This window comes from Corvus moneduloides, chromosome 1, assembly GCF_009650955.1.
Source record: "Corvus moneduloides isolate bCorMon1 chromosome 1, bCorMon1.pri, whole genome shotgun sequence".
NCBI lineage: Eukaryota > Metazoa > Chordata > Aves > Passeriformes > Corvidae > Corvus > Corvus moneduloides.
Window position 1 is genome coordinate 57,868,584 of NC_045476.1, and position 19,426 is coordinate 57,888,009.

A 19,426-nucleotide genomic window follows, 5' to 3' on the forward strand; every position below is an offset into this window, starting at 1 on the left:
TATTCCTTTTGCGCGTGTGTATCTTGTTTCCCCCTTTTCTTGTCTTTTTCTCTTGTTTCGCCCTCTCCTGCCTCTCTTCCCTGTCTCACGCCCGTGAGGGGGCACTAGCGCCAGGAGCTCCCTGGCCGTGGGAGCGAGCGCGGTGCCGCCGCCCGCGGGGCTGGGCCCGGGTGCGCAGCTCCTAATCCCGGACCCAAGGGGCGGTGGGCAGGTGCCCGCACGGGCCGGGCGGAGGAGGAGAGAGAGGAGAAGGAGGAGAGGGCGGCCGCAGCTGCATTGCGGATGGAGCCGCTGGTTCCCGGGGAGGGGCGGCCGCGTGATGCCGGGGGGGGCGGGTGAAGGCCCGCGGAAGGCAGCGTGGGCGGTGCGGGGCACCGGGAGTGCGGAGCCTCCGCCCCGCCGCAGGAGGGAGGGAGGTGCCGCCGCGTCCCGGCGCGGGCAGCGGAGCGGCGAGGGGCGGTGAGTGCGGCGGGCGGGCGCTCACGGCAGCCGGGGCTGCGGCGTCCTCCCGCTCCGGGGGAGCGCCTGCCCTCCCCGGGCTCGCCCTCCGCGGGCGGCAGCGGGGCGCGGAGCCGCCGCAGGGAGGTGCGGGGATCGGGCGGGGAGTTGCGGGCGGCCGCGGAGTCGGGCTCTCAGCTGCGCCCTCCGCTTCGCCCTCTCCCCGCCGCTGGGCTCAGTCACACCGGGACCTTGCCCGCGCTGCCACCTCCCCGGCTGCCCCGGCGCGGCTGTGACCGGCTGGGAGTTGCCGCGTTCTGGCAGCTGGTGCGGGCTGTTCCCGACGTGGAGTTGCGAGGGGGCCGGGCGGGCGGCTGGGAAAATTGTTTGCTCGGGGTTCTTGTAGATGTCACGCAGAGTTTAGCACTCTTAGAGCGGCTGCTTGGCTGTGGATACACTCTTGGGGGGGAGGCAAAGCAAAAGGGCATGACGTGAAGCCGTGGCTATAAAAAGCAAAAAAAGCTATCAGAGAGGGTTTGCCGGGCGAGCCTTTGGCCTGGGACTGAAGCTGTCAGAGTGCTTTGTGAAAGCAAATAATTGCAATTTTAAGGGAAAAAAAATCTCGTTTGTCAGGTTAATTTGTGCGTGTTTCAGGAGCAGGGTTGTAGTTGCGCCCTTTATACACACGCAGAAGTACCGCTCCGTGCCTGGAAGCGCTCAGTGCTGCTACTGACGTGCTTATGCTGCGTTTTGTAACGGGACCAGCGAACCTGATGTTGCAAGAGTAGCGTAGAGGCATCTGAACAGAGACTTGAGGGCATAGGGACAGTCTTATATCTCATACGGTGAGAGGACTTCTGGCTCTCTCTTAAACAACCGAAAAGGAATGTAAAGAACAAAGTATAATTAAAAAAGAAAATAACTCTTGTAGTAAAGGCTGTTGGCATAAAGTTAAATCCAAGCCATGGGTGTTTCTTTTTACTAACTCAGCCTAAATGAAATGTAAATCTGAGTTATTATGAAAACTGAAACAAAGTAGTTCTGGGTTATGGATGTGGCTTTCTATGTTGTATGAACTATTTCATGTCTAACACTGAGATTGGGAGGCTTATATTCTAAGTGAAATTTCTAATGTGGCTACATTTAACAATTTATATATCAGCACTAAGTTCAAAGAAGCTGCACTGAAGAAAGTTGGTTTAACAGAGTCGTGCTTCATTAAAATGTCCACTTTCTAAAAACTGATTAGGTCATCCTTTAGTTTTAGTGTGTGTAAGATAACGTATTAAAATAATTTGCTGTTTATGTATAGGTCACAGGACCTATCCTGTCCTTTTCTGACTCTAGTTCTCTTTTCCAAAGACTCTATTGAAAAAGCCATTTTTTCTAGGAAGCCTCTTTGAGAGCATCTGGAAGACTGTTGGGGACAAATGTTATGAAAATCACTTGAGAACATCATGCTGTGCTTTGGGAGCAGGTGATTTTCTTAGGTACAAGTTGTCCATGACATGTTCCTGTTTTGGCTGTACTATTGGCTTTATTTTAGAGTCACTCGGTTTCTCTTAAGGCCATTGGTATAATGATAGACAATAATTTAAGATTTCCTTAAAAGAATCCAGATTTATATGACTGGTTAATTTTGAGACCTGTTCTGGCTTGAGATTGGGAAGGACTGTAGAGATGCTTCTTTCTTAATTATCAGTTGTTTCATTGGTTTTATGGCACTTCTCAGGAGTAATGCAAGTTTTCTGCTGCAATGGTACAGGCTGTAATTCATCACTACTTTGTCTCCTTGGAACAGATTAAGTCTTAATATTGTCAGGGGCTTGACTTTGTAAACTAAGGAATTTAGAGCATCTTTAGCAACTACCACATTATTTCTGATGCTTTATAATTCATTTTCCTGGATAATACAAAATACCAGAAATTCCAGCTGTGGTTAGGCACTTGGACTTCACATTTATCTTCCCACATTGTGCATTTTATGACAAGGGGGAGTAGTGGGAGGCTGACAAAGTGATAATATTCTGACATAGTACTTCTATAGGCTATATATCACATCAGCGTACCATATATTACAGCAATCATATATAGTGTATCTGTCACAGCTGGCCATAAGAACTGGGGGAAGGGAACTAGGATTGCTGCAGTTAGGCCCTCCATCCAAACCCACAAGAGAACAGGCAAGTTTGTATTTGGATGCTATTGAAACATTAATGTGGACAGTAGAGAAAGGGATAACTTTAATTACTAGATTGTACTTGATACTAAAATTTTTATTGAATTAATGAATTCAGTTGAAGTAGTAAGATCCCATGCTTTCCATCCTTTGTAATTCCTTAGGTCAATGTGTGTGGGGTGAAATACCTTTTCACGTATGTCTTTCTGACTGCTTTAAATTTTAAAGATGTCATTTAATTTTAAAGATGTCAAAAAAGTCATTGCTTTATCACACTTAATTGATAGTTCATCAATATCCCAAATGTATTCAGAATTTAATCAGGAAAAGAAAGCATTTTAATTTTTGTTTCAACAGCTGCAAAACTATATTAAATTCTTATCCAGAGAGGTCTACCTTCTCCAGCTCTGTTTCATTAGACTGACAAGAAAATGTGTAGATAATATAAAAGATATCCTAGAATTTTTTTCTTTAATAATTTGAAAAAAATTCTTGCTTCTTCATTTACTTTCTTCAGTGCTTGAGGCTTTTACCTGACAGAGGTTGAAACCAGGATTAAATGTCTTGTGAAGGAGATGCAGGAAAAGATGAGCTAAAATGCTAATATTCACATAGATCACAGGTTTCAGTCTGCTATGATGGATTGTACTAACGTAAAAGTTACTCTTCCTTTCAGAAGCAAAACTATTCATGAGCTAAGTATATTCAATATCTTCTTTGAGCTGTTAGTTTATCATAAGCATAGAATGCCTGTCAGAACTGTGCCCTCAACTCAAATTACCACGTACAACAAAAGTACCCAAATAATATAAGAAGTGGTTCTCACATTTATTTCAATTCACAGACCATGAATAATTTTCCAGTGGAGTCAATTTGCCATTTAAATTTTGGTTTCAGCAGGCCAGTTTTTCTTAATTGTGTGTATTAGACCACTTGGAAATAATTTGCATATTACAAATAGAAAATTACTTTTGTAATATTTGAGTATACACTTTAACTTTCATATGGTTGACTAGTGGTGTGTGGATATATAGCAGCTTTCTTGAAATTTATGTATGCAAACCAAGTCTCTCTTTCCACAATTGTCCTTATCTCCTCTGTTGTATATTTGGCAAAGATGTTCATATCCAAGTTGTTGAAGCTGAGGTCTTCAAATGATGTTGTAATTAATTCATTTGTCCTCATATTCATATTTGAATATATAACCTACATAAGATTTGTTCTGTAATAGAAACTTGGGGGTGAAATAAAGGAAATATTCACCTGGATGGTCAATGTAAAGTAGTAGCAGTGGAAAAAGCAAAATCTAACCTTATGATGCCTGTGTAGAGAGGGTTCTGAAAGATCTGATAAAAATAATAGTATAAACTCACAGTAATTTATGATAAGATGATATGTTCTGATCACTTGTCTTCAAAAAGAAATAACTGAAATTGGGTCAGGTGCTGTAAAGGGCTAACGGGATGGTCTGGTCATAAGGAGATAAAGGAGGTCCTGATTTGTTTGACCAAGTGAAATGAAAGCTAGGTAGGATATGGACTCCATCTGCAAACCCAGGTGAGCATCAACAGAAGGGAAGCAGAGGCTTTTGGTAAAGGACATTGCTGTCATGAGAACAGCTGAGTACTACTCTTGAAAAAATTTTCTTGCAGAAATTTGGAGAACATCCTCCTGTTGGAACACATGGGCTGTGAAACATCCAGTGGCAGTTGAGAGTGGTTGGGAAGTACTGCAGAAGCTTTGAGATGGAGTTTGTCTATTTTTCCAGAAGGGATTATATGTGCCCAGGAAGTGATTGCATTTAGTTACTGTCAAAGCTTTAAATGTCATGCCATGTAACATGCCAGTCCAGTTCCCTTTCAGGCTGTTTATAATGAAGCTTCAGAAACTCTTCATTCTTTTTTGGTGCTTGCCAGTGTCCAACCCCTCTTGAGTGACTTTTCTTCTATGTCAGCTTTAAGCTGCTTGTTGCTCCTTAGCAAGCTAAAGCCGCATTTTGTGCGGCCTGTCTTTCTATTCTTGTTTCTTTTGCCTTTGCTTCAGCAGCCTTCTGGGCTGTCTGAAATAGGACATAAATCTCTTCTGCTCTCTCACTCCTCAGCCTGTGCTTAGGTCTGGCTCTTCCTCTGAATGGCCTGACACACTCTTAAAAATTCCTTCTGAAAACTCATTCAAAATATTTTAAAATTAGAGCTGTTTTGTAAAGGAATATGAAAAAATGGGCAGTGTAGGCATTTTTAGACATTATTCTGTCACCTTCACTTAGCAAGGGCAGTGAGGAAAGTGTATGTAGTAGTTTGTGGAGCTGAAATTCTGCTAAAAATGACAGAATTTTAAAAGAAAAGACAAGTGTAGAAGAGCTTTAGTCTGGAGAATCTTGTTGGCTTTTTCTTCTCTCTTTTTTTGTTGTGCGTAACAGAGCGTGATTTTGCTTTTGTGTGGCATGCCAGCATCGCTGGTGGAACTACTCACATTTCAGATAATAGCACGGGCTTCTATTTAGCTCTCCGTTGCTCCTTAGAGATGTCTTTTGGATGAATCCATTAGCAACCATAGCAGAGTATGTGCTGTACTCTTCCTGCTCCAAGTCAGGATGTCAAAGTTTGGCAAACGCTAATCTGTCTCTCAGAGGGTACTTAGTTAACCTGTATACTTTGGGACTACTTGTTTGTCTGTTTGGGTAGCAAAGGCTTTACTTCTAACATAATTTTATTTAGTGGAAAGATACTTGTCATGGGTTAGCAAGCATAGTCCCAGCAGTGATGTTCTTGCAAAGGGGTGATTACAGCTTCCTCTGTGACCTAACAGAACCTATCAGCTGGCCAGTTTGAATATGGACAATTCTTTGAGCCACTTAAAATTGTGACCGCCTCGGTGATCCACACTTAAGAATAGACAAATCTCCCCCCCCCCCCAGCTCTGTGTTGTTTCCAGTGCTGGGACAGGTGGCTGCGGGCCCTGTGTGGGGGTCAGCGGGCTTGGCCCAGGCCCTGGTCAGGCCAGGCCAGGCCGGGCCACGGCCATCCTGGAGCCGATGGGCCCTGTTCCAGCCGTGGAACCCCCCCCCCCCCCCATAGCCCTGCTGTGGGCAGGCCGAGCGGCTCCCCCTCTCCACTGTGGCCAAGATTCAGCTGAAGCTGCATCGCTGTCCGGCAGAGGTCAGGTGACCAACAGCGATAAGCCACATTCCAGCTGCAAGGCCTAGGTGAGATTAACCCTTTTAGTGCTACGAAGAGCTGAAAACCTGAGGGAAGAGAAAGAGGAGATGCTTAAAGCCGAAATTCTGTTGTAAAGCTATGATATATCAGAGTACCCGTTGTAATTTCATGAAGACATGGGGGGTGGAGTGTTCAACTTGTACTTGTGAGCAAAAGCGCCTGCGCTGAGACAGGCAGATGCTGATGCAGCTGTAATTTCATGAGAAGTTTGAACAGGGAGAGATGGAAGGGATGAGGACTTTTGCTCCAAATGGGAAAGAAGAAAACCTCAGTTCCTAGAGATGCTCCCAGAAATAGTCCTGAAGATGAAGATGAGGAAGAGCCTTTGCTCCCAGGGAAGGAGAAGGGCCTCTGTTCTTAGAGATGAAATGCTCCCAGAGATGGGTGAAAAGAACTTTTGTTTCTGAACGGCTCAACCTTAAAATTTTACCCCAGTAATTTAAAGAGTGGACCCTCAAAAGCAGTTGTGGGAAAAGCTGCAAGTCGGGGGGGAAGGGACTCACATGCGAGCAGAGAACCAGCCCGGGCGGCTGTCTTGTTGTGATAATGTTTTCATGGCACGGGCAAGAGAGACTCCTCTTCCTAAATGGACTGAACAAGGTTATTATGGAAGTGGTAAACAGACTGAACATCTCAAGGGTTGTCTTTTTACATTGTCAGTGGGAGAAGGGAGAAAGGTGGTGGGAGGAGAAGTGTTCTGAAGATGTGGTATAATTTTTTTTTCCCTCTTTTAGGTCTGTTAATAAACTTCTTTATATTCTTTCAAGTTTGGTGCCTGCTTTGCATTTTTCCTAATTCTTATCTCACAGAAGGTAAATAGTAATGAGTATTTTGGACCAAACCATTACAATACTTTACATGAGTAATTTTGAGTAGATTCCAACTGGAGAAAGCTAAGTCTTTCTCTCTTCCCTGGCCCAAAACAGTCAATGGTGGTGGTAGTAATGTGGAATTGGAAATCCGAAAGTCATCAAACAGTTGAGTTTGAAACAGGGGCATGTTCACCCTGGCCAGAGTGAAAACAGCTGTGCGAGCCATGTTTAAACCACAGTTAGGAAACTTGGAATGATTTTTTCATTATGTTTATGAAATTATTTGCCTCCTCTCTGGATTTTTGCATCCTTAGTCTTGATTACTGTCCACTCATTTGGTTTTATTTTTATTTAAGTAACTTCTCCCATTTGCTTACTATTCACTTTATTCTGCCTACTCTTATGTCCTTTAGTGTCTGCAACCCCAGAGGCAGTGGAAAGTTTAAAGTTGAGTTTGTAAGCAAATGCTGCTGCTGGGTGAAAATTCCAAGTGTATAAGGTCAAAGAGAATTATATTGAAGTGTCCGTGGGTAAATTACAAGGTCAAAGAGAATTATATTGAAGTGTCCGTGGGTAAATTACAAGTACTTGGTTTTTAATAAGGCTTTTGGACAGAAATTTCATGGAGTGTTTAGTATTACTTTAGCTTAAACTTTCAGCTAGGTTGTAAAATTATTTAATTTAGCGTAAATTGTCTGAGAGGAGAAAATAAACATGTGGCTCTTGCCTCAAATAATTTACTATATGAGGTCCTTACTATGCAAAGATTAAACTGTGTTATCTATCAGAAATGCAGATAGTTCTATTGAAATTTGTAATGTCCTTGGGAGGCAAAATTACACTTTATAATAAGAACAAAAAAGACATTGCATGAATTTACTAATTTTAATTTTAAAAACTATTAATTATATCCTATATTTATTGATCTTTCTTCTTTGTGTATATCCTATATTTATTGATCTTTCTTCTTTGTGTTTTTCTAAGCTTGATGGTTTTTTTCGTTTGTTTGAGGAAAGAGAATAAAAGTGAGGAGAAGCCTACCCCAGATCAGTCAGTAACAATTTTGTTATTATGTTATCCACTGCCTTAAAGTATGTATAGTTTTTTATAGTCCTACTTTGAAATTAGCCAATATAATAAAAACGCTAATCAGAAATCTATATTTTAAAAAAATTAGCTTTATAGAAGTATGCTGTGTGATGTGAATTTTCTTTTAAAAATGTACTGGTCAAAGAACTTTGTTTGAAAAGGCTTCCCCTGCTTTGCTTTCAGGGGGACCTAAAGTATAAATGCATATTTTATATTCTCCCCAAGTCATTAAGGGTTCAGTTTTGTCACTCAAGGGAGATGTATTCTCCCACTGACTTTAATATGTATAAGACTGGATTCCAGTAGCCTAGTAACTATATAATATGGTGGTGTTCCTCCGATTAGATAAATACAAAAAAGATTAATCTTAAAATAATTGAGGACAGATCAAGACATTTTGAGAAATCCACTACAGTGACAATGTGATTATGTGAATTATCAATTGCATGTAAATCCTACTAAGGATGATGGATAGAAATCCCAGATAAAAACAGTTGTAACAATACACCTTTTGTGGTCTCTGAAATTAATTTAATAAATGTTTTGGAGATTGACTAATATACAGATAGTGACCTTTTTGTTTAGGTCAGTGGGAAGTCAAATATATCTTGAAGATTAGTATTGATCAGAGTAAAGCCAAAATCAATCTTGGATTTTGAGGGTCATTACACTTGGAAATAGGATGCAATACTGCAAATGTTGGGTTGTGGAAGGCTTTTACAGTAATCATGGAAAAATAATCTCTTACTTAGGTGCAGTGTCTAAAAAAATGGATAACCTGCTGAAAGATTAGTTATTTAAATAAGTAATAAATTCAGCTCCTTGCAGCTTTCCTTAGTTTGAAGGATGATATCCAACAGTTTTGAAGTTGGTATTAAAGTTCTCTTTTGCTTCAGTGCTGGAGGGATTTTGCCCTTCCTTTTTGGAAGTCATAAGCTGGTGTTGAGAAAAAGGTTAACCTATGTTTTTTAGAAAGTTTGTGGGGCTTTTTTTTAAAGTGGTAAATTGTTTTCTGTCTTGACTCCTTTCCTTAGATGTTTTGGTGAAATTTAGTTTGTGCAGTTGTAGAAGTGGAAGAGGTAAATTACAACACAATGTATCTTTGGAATATTGCATAGCAAGCATAATCAATTTTACTGAAGGTGGACTAGTGCTGCTTGCTAAATCAGAAATCTTTGAACAGGACTTGTTATTTTCGTCTTTAATAGATTTGTTTGTTTGTTTGTTTTGTCTAGTATAAGGTCTCTCGCCTGTGTATCTCATTTAAAAATAACCTGGTGGAAATTTTTAAGATCTTACCCAAGAGTTTTCAAGAGAAGTAAGTCTGTGAAGATCTGACTTGACCGAAATGTCTATCCTGTGTTGAGTGAAATGGTGTAAATAGTATTTTGTCCAAGATTCCTCTGTAAAAGATATCTTGGTTTCCTCCCTTATTTTCAGAACCTGTCAAAAAAAATGAAGGTTGTTTTGTTTATTTTCTGCACAGAAGCCATCTTCTGATTTGACACTTTCTGCAGAGAGCACTGGATGATGTTCTCCAAAATTAATTGATACAACTGCATTGATAGCTGTGATTATATTTTGGGCTGTCACCTAGCCTTATATAGTGAAGTCTCAAAACCTGTATTTAAACTGATAGATTATGCATTTATATTTATTAATGGATGTGTATTTCTAATCTTTATGATGTGTTTGAATGCAGATAGAAATCTATATGTACATGGGCATGTGTATCAGAGTCAAAGACTGTGTACCATTGTCCTTGAAAATGAAAGCCCTATATAAATGCAAACTATTGATATTGGAAGTCATCTTCAAAGCTGCTCCATTTAAAGATATTTAACTACTAATAATGAGCTACATTCCAGATACATTAGTTCATATTCTGAGAGATCAAAGTGCCAAGATTATAGATAGCTATTCTCAGGCTATAAAAGTCCTTTTACTGGAGCAACTCTTCTTTTCAGTGGACTTCTCTGGAATTTCTCATAATAGTTATCCTCAGAGAAAATCTGTGGTAGGTATATTAAGAAACTCAGCTTATTTATACCTGAAATAACACTTTGAAAGGTATTAGCGGTAATTTCTAGAGAGGACTAATATATATCACCTTTTGCTGCAATGACAGTCGTTTTGGATTTAAGGGAGGCTCAGACAGAAAAAGGCAAAAAAATCACCAAAAATTCCTGATAAGTGTTTTTTAGATTAAAATTGTTTGGTAGTCAGAATGAAGCTATTCTTGAAAATGCCTCAGAAAATGGGACTGTTAGTGTATAAATGTTTTGGATGAAATTTGCAAGTTTATTTTCCAATGGGCCTTCCCACATGGGATAGTATACGGGTCAGTTCTTCTAAGTTGAAAATTTTTGTCTACAACTGCTCCCCATTCCTCTGTTTCAAGTGCTAATTAAAGGCTAGAATTGAGTTAAAGAATTATCATTGTTTAGCTTCTCAAAAGAAGGAATAAGTAGAGTAATTATATTATAATAGTAAATTTATATATTCTGATTTTTGATGTTTCTGTTTTTCTTCAATGAAACTAATGGATAGTGATCAGAAAAAGTAATGATTTTTCTGTTGTGCTCAACCGTTATATTAATACTTGTTTACTCTAGGAATAATTAAATAAAACACAGAAAGTACAAATCTACCTTGAGCTAACTAGTGAGCCCCAAATGCATGTGAGCTCTTCATATCAATCTTTTCAGATTATATATAACATATTTCATATGTGAGACCTTTATGCAGAAAAAATTATATATTGAAAAGTGATGCAGCCACCTGATTCATTTACTTAGTTTTGAACAGCCCACTCAAAATGGGTCAGGCTTGCACTATTTGAGCTGACTTTGAGAGAGTTTGGAGGCAGTAGGAAACTTGACCTATATTTTCAAACTGGGACTTTAGAAACTGGGCTGAAGGAAAAGTCTTGTAAACTTCTTTCTATGCATGCAAATGTTGATGTTTGGACACTGACAATCTCATTCTAAGAATACATATATTAAATGTGTGCCTAAGTTAGAGGCTGCTTTATTTCTTCTCCTGAGAGTTTTAATCACTAAGTGAAGTTCATTATAATTTTATCTGTGTAAGAGCAGAGGAGGCTCAAGTTGCATTTAACCAGTCATGTGTCCATAAAAAAGGTATTATATGTCTGAAAAGTGGTTCCTTCTGATTTTTAATGGTTTGTTGCTTTATTCAGTAATGGAATTGAGTACTTCAGAAGTAAAGCATTATTTTTCTTTTAAGAAGATTACGAATGTTACAGGACTGATACTGTGCTGCAAAGTGCTGCTGCTTTGCTTGGTATCACAAGTCTCCAATAACGCTTTGCTTGAACTCTGCCTCCAGCTATGTTAATATGCTACGGTCTCTCAGAAAACAGATCACAGTCCAGGTCCTTTGCCTATTATGCTATTACCTATTCATCACAGAAGACCCATATTGCCTGACTTTTGAGTCTGAAAGATTTACAGAAATTTCAGTCTATTCTTAATTTTAAAAAAAGTGTTAATAGCATTAGCAAAAGCATCACATTGGGGATGCTTGCTAGTGATGTAGTTTGGTGTATTGCTTTTTTAACTACTGTCATAACTCCACTTTTCCCAAGTGGAAAGATGGCCACCAGAATACAAAAAAGTTCGAGAAAGAAGAGGTATTTCCCTTAATTACTGCACTTTTTCTTTTGCTGATCTAGATTGTTCTCTCTTAATTTTTCCAGGCCTTTCATAATCCTCTACTAAGTCCCAACAGCTCTTATTTTGCTAAGCTTTCTGCATAAAAGAATGGCCTATAATCTGTTTTTCTCATATATGAAACACCTGTAGTGTTCAAAAAGGAGATTGATAACTTGGGATTTTTGATGCTGACTACCCCTAGCATTCTGTTGTAATTCAGTATTTTACATGCTGACTTAGCAAGGCTTTACAAGTTTCCCATGAGCATGTACAAGGCCCAATTGAAAACTGAGAAAGGTGGGTGCAGAAATCCTCCAGCACACAGAAAATGATGGCATGATCTGATCATGCCAAAGACATTGCAAAGCTTTCCTTTAGATGCAGTCCTCTTGGACCACTTTTATATTCTCTTTACTCCGTTTGCAATACGTTAAATCACAGTATTTCAAGGCAAACCTCTTCTGAGTAACAGGTTGTAACAGACGTAGTTTTGTAGTTTCATGTTAGACAAATGTAGTGATTTTTCAGACACAGTTTTGCCTGCCCCATGAAAGTTTTTACGGACACTTGGGATTGTCACTTTTTTCTTCAGATTTCCAAAAGAAGCTTGTCAAGACATGAAGAGAGTATCTTAACTCTCTGTCATGATGGCAGCAGATTTGGTGAGCTGGCTGCTTAGTGAACTTGCAGATTCATTTGAAGCAAACTTGTTTGGGGAAAAGAGCAAGTATTTTACACAGTTTTGCTACAATCAGCTTTCCAGTTTCAATGTTTTGTATCAGAGTAGAAGTTTTACTTAAGGGTAGCAGTGGCGTTACATGTCTCCTATCTGAATGCTGCAGGGTCTGTGAGTGTGCTTGAGGCATAACTTGTCATAAAAGTGCTACTGATGGAACAAAAGCTCTTTTCTATTTATTTTTATCCTAATTGCCAAATGAGAAGTACAGACAATGAAGACTAACGATACTTACTGTAGCAATGTAAAAGTAAAATCAAGCTATTCAACTAAAGTAATGAGAAACTTTTTCTTGCTTAACTTCTGTGATTTTCTTTTTTTTTAAGTTTTTTTTCTGTGTAATACTGTAGTTAGCCCTACAAGCAGTTTCCTAATGTAATATCTTTATATGGACTGAACCACAGCTCAAGCATGGCAGGTAACTGCCATTCAGTGCATGTGGTGTGGGAAGAGTGACTTTGGGTAAAATCACTTTTGTGAGGCATTTTAAAAATTAACTTCTGTCATTTTTGTTTGCTTCTTCCTCGTGTACAAAGGAGACTTTCTTTTGGAAATAGAAATGGAAATGTATGCTAATAAGTAGAAAATTCCTTCACATACTCCAAAAGAAGGTTACAGTACCAAGAAGAACCGAGATTATGGTTTCAGGCTTCATCAGCCGAAGGATACTGTTTGGAAAAAATTCTGCCTCAGGTCACAGCTAAAACATTTATTTAACTAGTCTCATTATAAAGCTTTATAGAATTCCAAGCAAGATTAATAATTCAAAAGGACATCTGTTAGTAAATAATTTAAATAACCATTTTAAGCTAATAGTCATTAGTTACCTGTGTAATATTTCTGAAGAACAGTTCTCCAATAGAAAATGATGTGTGCCAAGACTATAAGAGAATAATTTGACAGTCTTCAATATATGAAACATTAATAGTATTTAATGATTTATGCATTACTACCTTCTGCAATTGTCATTTTTAACATTTGACCTTCAGAGTAGGTTGTGACAGTAAATTACACGAAATTGTAAAGCTTCTGTAAAATAGCTGTAACTTGCATTTGAAAATTGTCAATAATTTTATTAAATGGCCTCTAGTTTGTGAGCCTTAATTTGTCTTTCATACCTTTTGATTTTATGGACCTCTGCTCTAGCCACTCGGTGTGCATTTCTCTTTCATGAGGAAAAATACTATTTTTTAAAACAAAAGTCAGTACAATCTTTGAGCATCCATGTTGTTATGCCCTATGTCTTTTCTAGTTCTTCTGTATCCTTGTAATGGTGTAAAATGATCAGCAACCAGAATTCAAGCTATTTTCATAAAGTCACATTTTGATGATTCGTGGTTTGCTACCTAAATCTTTCCCAATTAAATCTTTTCCCACTCTGTCCCATTGCCAAAACTAATAGATTTTTCTCTGTTTCTGGACATCAAGGAGGCATTTTCAGGTAGCTATCCTTGATGACTCTAAAATGTCAGTCTTATAAGCTGGTATAGAGCCCATCTCTGTTTATATATGATTGGGTTTGTGTGTGTGTGTGTATTTTTGTAATGCATCACTTTATGTTTACAGGCAGAGGATTTCACCTGTTTTTCAACTTTCCACACTTGTGGGTGTGAGAGCCTTCTGCAACTTTGATCATTACAAATTATTAGCAGGTATGTTTTTCCTTTATTATCACTTTTTGAACAGCTATCTTTTTTTCACTTACATGTGGAAGTGTAAATATCTCTATCTACAGATAGATTATATATATTATATTTTGGATTTCATATATCCATATTATATATTTATACTTATGTGATATGTTGTAAAGGGTGAATACATTTATCTGACCCTTGGACCTGCCTGCAAGCAGAGGGTATTGTTCAATCAAGAGGGGATTACCTTCAGTTGGCCATACCATTGTTTTCCAGTTGTTCAGTAACTAAGACTTGGTATCTCAAAGGTGGCTTTCATATCGATGTCGCTTATAGTTTTCATATTCCCAAAATCTTTTGTCAGGCAATCATATTTATAAGGCTTTCCTGTTTCATCTTCCCCAACAATTTCCTTTATCGATGCAATATATCCTCTCATTCCTGTATCATTTCTATCTTCTATTATGTTCTTTCTGCTACTGTTAAACACATATGCAATATATATTCATAATTACTCTATTTATATTGAATAAAATACCATTTTATACAGAAGTGTGTGGATATGCACATACATGAATTCATATACTCCCATATTTGGTTTTAGCATCAATATAAAAGCACAATCATGTTTAATCTTAGCCTTACTGGTAATTTTCATATGTACTGCTTAATGCTTACACTGCTGGTTTTGTAAAATTGTCAGAGGCTTCCTAATTTTGTAGCCATTTTTTCTGCTGTTAAAATTATGTCAGTGTTGCATGAGAGGTCATCGTGGGGCCACCAAATCTGAAACTTACACAGACTTGCTTAAAAAAGCAGCTGGCATCAAAACTAATTTTTAATAATCCCACATCTGCAATGTGGATTCACCTGGAGACAGGAATTTTTTGGGGGGGGCCTGGAATATAAAAATAAATTATTTTTATGAAATTTAAACTTTGTAAAGCTCTGACTCTGTGGTTTTAACTTTTGCTGCAGTGGGATGCAGAAATTGTGATTTACAAACTATTCACTGTAACTTTGCAAGTTTTTGGAAATAGCTGTCTGGTAGAGAAGTTCCACAACTGGAAAATATCAGTGAAGCCCAGTCTGCACAGATCAGTGCCATTTCATTGCACCTGTCTCTTGTTGCTCTCTCTCTACAATTGCTATTGTATCTTGTGAAGATTTAGTCAAAGAAATACCAGAAGTGTTCATACCTTCTTGAAGCAGTACCCTGTAGTACAGGAACTGCATAAGGACAAGCAACATCTGTATGTGTACATTCATCACAGGTGCCAACACGGCTGTGGAAGCTGTGTTCATAAGCAGGGGGGCTTCCTGAAGACACAGGAATGCTCTGTGGGATTTGTGAATCCTCACCTGGGGAAAGCTTCTCTGTCTGGCATGCCCTGCCCTTACATAGCAGAGCAACAGGGACTTGCTGGCAACTGTGTGCTGACCATGGGCCTGTGGTGAAGGGGAAGGTTAGACCCAGGTCAGAACTGTTTGTGTGCTACGAAGGGTTATGATTTGAAGTATTTTGTTTGCAAGCTGGCTTGCTGTCTGTATGTAATAGTAATACTGCTTTATGTCATACCTAGAGCCTGTCAGATACTCAGAGGGCTCTATCAATGTTCTATATAGTTACTTCTTGGGGCTAGCATGTTTGGATGTGCTTCCACACTAGGAATTTATAAGCACATTTAAAATATGGCTCTTAGGCTGTGGTGGGTAAAGACATCCTTGTTTGTTGTTTTCCTTGCAGTTGAGTGCAACAAAGAGCCTCTGTTTGTTGAGTAAACTCAGTAAAGAGTTCAGCTGTGTCTGAACAACAGTATTAAGGAATATCAGGCTCTCCAAACAACCCAGAAAGGATTATAGTAATTTTTTTCCAGCTGAGAGGCTGTATTAACAAAATAAATAAAATTGAAGGAAAACAATGACCTCCTTGCCTAAATCGGCCTGGAGAGTTTTTTAAAATGTGTTTGAAATCTGGATGTCACTTTTTAAATCTAATTAGACCTGGAAGGATGTGTGTGAGATTGAGCCAATGTCACTCAGTCAGACTTGCATTGCAGTGCTTCCAGAATGTTGTTGCAATGAGAAGCAGAGTTTGGATGAGTTTCTCTTGCAGTTTTGTTTTTAATTTTATTTATTTTGGGTTTTGTGGGTTTTGTTTGTTTTTTCTTTTCTTCAGAGAAGTGCTTCTTAAATACTATTTATTTGCTGTGACCTCCTGTGTGACATTGGTTATAATTAATGTTGAATTAGGGTGCATCTGCATTTAATTTTAAAAAGAATGAGCTGGAAAGCATTGCTTTGACTTGTAATTATGCTTTGTTTTCATGCTAAGAAAAGTTGCTTCTTGTTAGGAGAAGAACCAAATGTTTATATGTGTCTTGAAACGGTCCCATTTAATGGATATGAGTGCTTTTATCTGCGTTCCAGTTTAAAGAGTGATGGCAAGACTTAGCCTGAAGATTTTTGATAACAGTAGGAATACATACAGGAATTAACTTTTCTTGGTTTAATCTTGCCTGTCAGCTACGAAGAGTTGTGCCTCATGGTTTGCTGTCTATTAATTAGCTTTTGTCTGGTAAGCACAGGATGGAAAATTACTGTTGTAGGCAAAATCAAAAGCCTCAGAGGGCTGAGGCTAGTGTCATTACCACTGACCTCAGAAGGAGCCATGGTAAGCCAGAAATGTTGCCGGTCTTCTTCTGTGATGCTATTTTCTCTGTAACTCTTTGTCTGAAGGCAAAATTGCTGGGAAAAGTAGATAAATTCATATGAACTTTAATTTCTCTTGTCCAAGAGTCTGATTTATGTGAGAATACTTTTTGTTTGTTGGTGTTAGAAATAATCAAAATAATTAAGGTGGAGGAAGACTCTGAGTGTTTATCTGTGAGAGATAACTAAAAACTAAACCCATGATTAAAATTTAGTATTTGTTAAATTATTTTGAGTTGGGTCAGTAAGAAAAGGAAGGATCTAGCATTTATTGCTTTTTTCTTTTTAAGTTGGAAATTGTTTTCCTGTATGGATGGGCATTTTTCTGCAAGGGGTGGTTGTTTTCCTGCATTATATACCACATCTGCTGAAACAGACTTGCTTTTCTGTGTGCTTCTGCTTCTTTTAATCTTACAAGCATGAATACATTACATTGAAGGTATGATGTGACACATCCTTGTGGTCCTTTCTGAATAAGATTAACATCTTTAAGTCAACCAGAAGTTGTACAGAAAGTGCTGTGCACTTGTTAAACTCTGGATGAGACCTGAACTGCTTTCCATTAGAAAAATCTTTCTTGTTACAGGTTTTTCTCTGGCTTTAATACAAAATAGGATTAAAACCTGCTAAACTTTAATCCTGTTGTAAAATTTTGTTACCTCATATGGTTAGCTGACTCCAGGTTAGGTATTCTGTGACAAGTTTGCCAAATTTGTCCATGCCTGGTATCTCGCAGAGGCACCACTGGTCCCTCTTTAGCCCCTTGCTGTGAAAAAAGTTTCACTTTCTTGGTTTCTCTAAATCATAATGTCTTGATTTTAGCATTTTTGTTGTCCTGTTGCTTGTGGCATGATGTGAAGTTTCTGGGGCAGCACACTACTTGTGAGCCCTGTGTTGGAAAGCCCTGATCCACTCCAGGGCCACTCCCCTGTTGCAGCAGGACAGAGCTGGGACAAGGACCCTTGCTTCTGCTTCAAGGTGCCAAGCAGTGGCCAGAGCTGCACTTCTATTAAAGCTCAGTCACCTGAGCAGTGCAGGAACATCTGTGGCAGTTTTGCACCAGCTGTTGTTCACGGGCACTTGAGGAGACTCATGACAGCGAGCTGTGTGCTGTGTACCCAAAGGTGCAAAGCAGTGGCCCATGGTCTGGCCATGCTGTCCTCCCTGCAGCTGCCTGACGTGGGGGGCCAGGGCCCTTCAGGGCTGCCTGTGCCTCTCTGGCTGGCAGAGATCTCGCTGCCATTTAATTGGCATCCTGTTTTCCCTCCAGGTCTGTGACTAGCTCCCTCATCTCCTCCATGCCTGCAATCCACAGCACGTCCCTCTGCAGTACCACACTGCTGTGACTTGTCATGCTGGCCTGCTGGCATGGACCGTGTCCCTCTGGGGGTCCTATCAGCAATGCTGTCCTCGGGATTGTTTTTCAAGATATGGTTATCAGTTTAATTTGCTTAAAATTTGCCATACGGAGAAATAGGCTATGAGGTCTTTCTTCCTGGGAGGAATTTCCACCAGGCAAAACCTGTCACAGAGCATTAGCTGCACATGATGACACTGTGCCGCTAAGGAAAAGAGCAAGTGAAACTAAAATAGTTTATCTCTGTTAAAATTCCACTCCATTATTCTGTATATTACATATGCTATTAGGAAGACCAGGTTCTTTAGGAACGCGGCTGATCTGGTTGGTACTTTAAATCCTGAAATCTCAGGTCTCTGACACCTCTGTCTCTGCTGTAGACAGTTTTGTTGTTGCATAAAATCATGAATTTCAATGGGGAGTAAGAAGAAAATGAACTCTCAGCATATGAAGAACCTTTCCCACAGAGTGGGAAGCCACAGAGTAGATGGATTTAATACACCAGGGTGAACTCACTGACACTGATAAAGACTTCTTCTGAGCCCTTGAAGTCACCTTTAATGATATGATCAGTTTTAATACTTGGTGGTTATGCAAATTTAGAGACTAAAATAATGCATGTTATAAGCTCTCGAGCCACTGTATCTAATACTTTTGACTAGATTTGGCATGAGATAATGTTTGCCTAGTCAGACTTTCTAGAAGCACTGTTTGTCTTCTAGGTGCTGACAAGAGCTAAGCAGTCCTTAGTTTTCTCCTGGAATTTCTTAAATTGTTCTTGAATCAGTTCTGGGGAAAGAACACTACTTCATAACAGAGAATATGCATTAGTTCTAAAGGGTAAATGTGTGGTTTTGAAACTGTCTCTTCTTGAAGAATTTTCATCTAATATTTAATACTCAATGCAAATTTTATAACTAAAATTTATTTTGCTTGAAAAGGTATCACACCAAAAGAGTAACATAGATATGCAGTTATTGGTGTTTTATAGGAGGATCATGAGAGAGTGGATCTGTAAGACTTGGAATTTTTTATTGTTTTCTTCTTTTCAAATCCATGATAAAACTGATGATCTGCACCTTAGGCAGAGCATGTTAAGCTGCTTTCTGATCAAACCCTATCACTGTTTACAGTGAAGCAACTTCATCATTTGCAAATATTATAAATTATTGATAGCAATTACTTTGTGTTCACTTCTAGATTCTGTAAGGATTCACCACCAAAAAAAACCAAAACCCTGTACAGCAGTACTGTTTAGCAATTCCATGTCTGAAGTTCTGTTTTATATTTGTTAACCCTTTTTTCATTAAAAAAATCATATATTATTGAACGAATTGGACAGTCTTAACAGCATTTAAATTATTGGCTGTTGAGATGCTGCCTTTTTTTTATATAATTGCCTGGATTGTTGACCTTTCTGTGACATTTGCATAATCAGTGTTACACTAAGTACAAATCTGTGGGTCATCCTTTTTTGGTTGGCTGGTTTTGTTTTAAAAGTACCATTAGCTTTGTCATTTTACATTGTTTTACTTTGCAACTGTTCGGACATTTCCTTTGTTAAGGCAACACTC

At 39.0% G+C, this 19,426-nt stretch overlaps 1 protein-coding gene across 8 annotated transcripts in view; it reads left to right on the plus strand.

Moving 5' to 3' along the window:
- Positions 1–362: 362 nt before the first annotated feature.
- The window catches only part of THSD7A (thrombospondin type 1 domain containing 7A), a 285,664-nt gene continuing 266,600 nt past the window's right edge, over positions 363–19,426 (plus strand). For 7 of the 8 annotated variants that reach the window (XM_032111028.1, XM_032111075.1, XM_032111082.1 and 4 more), the window contains exons 1-2: positions 363–459; positions 13,716–13,801. The gene's annotated coding sequence lies outside the window, so the exon portion shown is untranslated. Of the gene's footprint in view, positions 460–1,818; positions 1,929–13,715; positions 13,802–19,426 lie in introns of those variants that run through there. The other variant, XM_032111045.1, reaches the window with a different exon arrangement.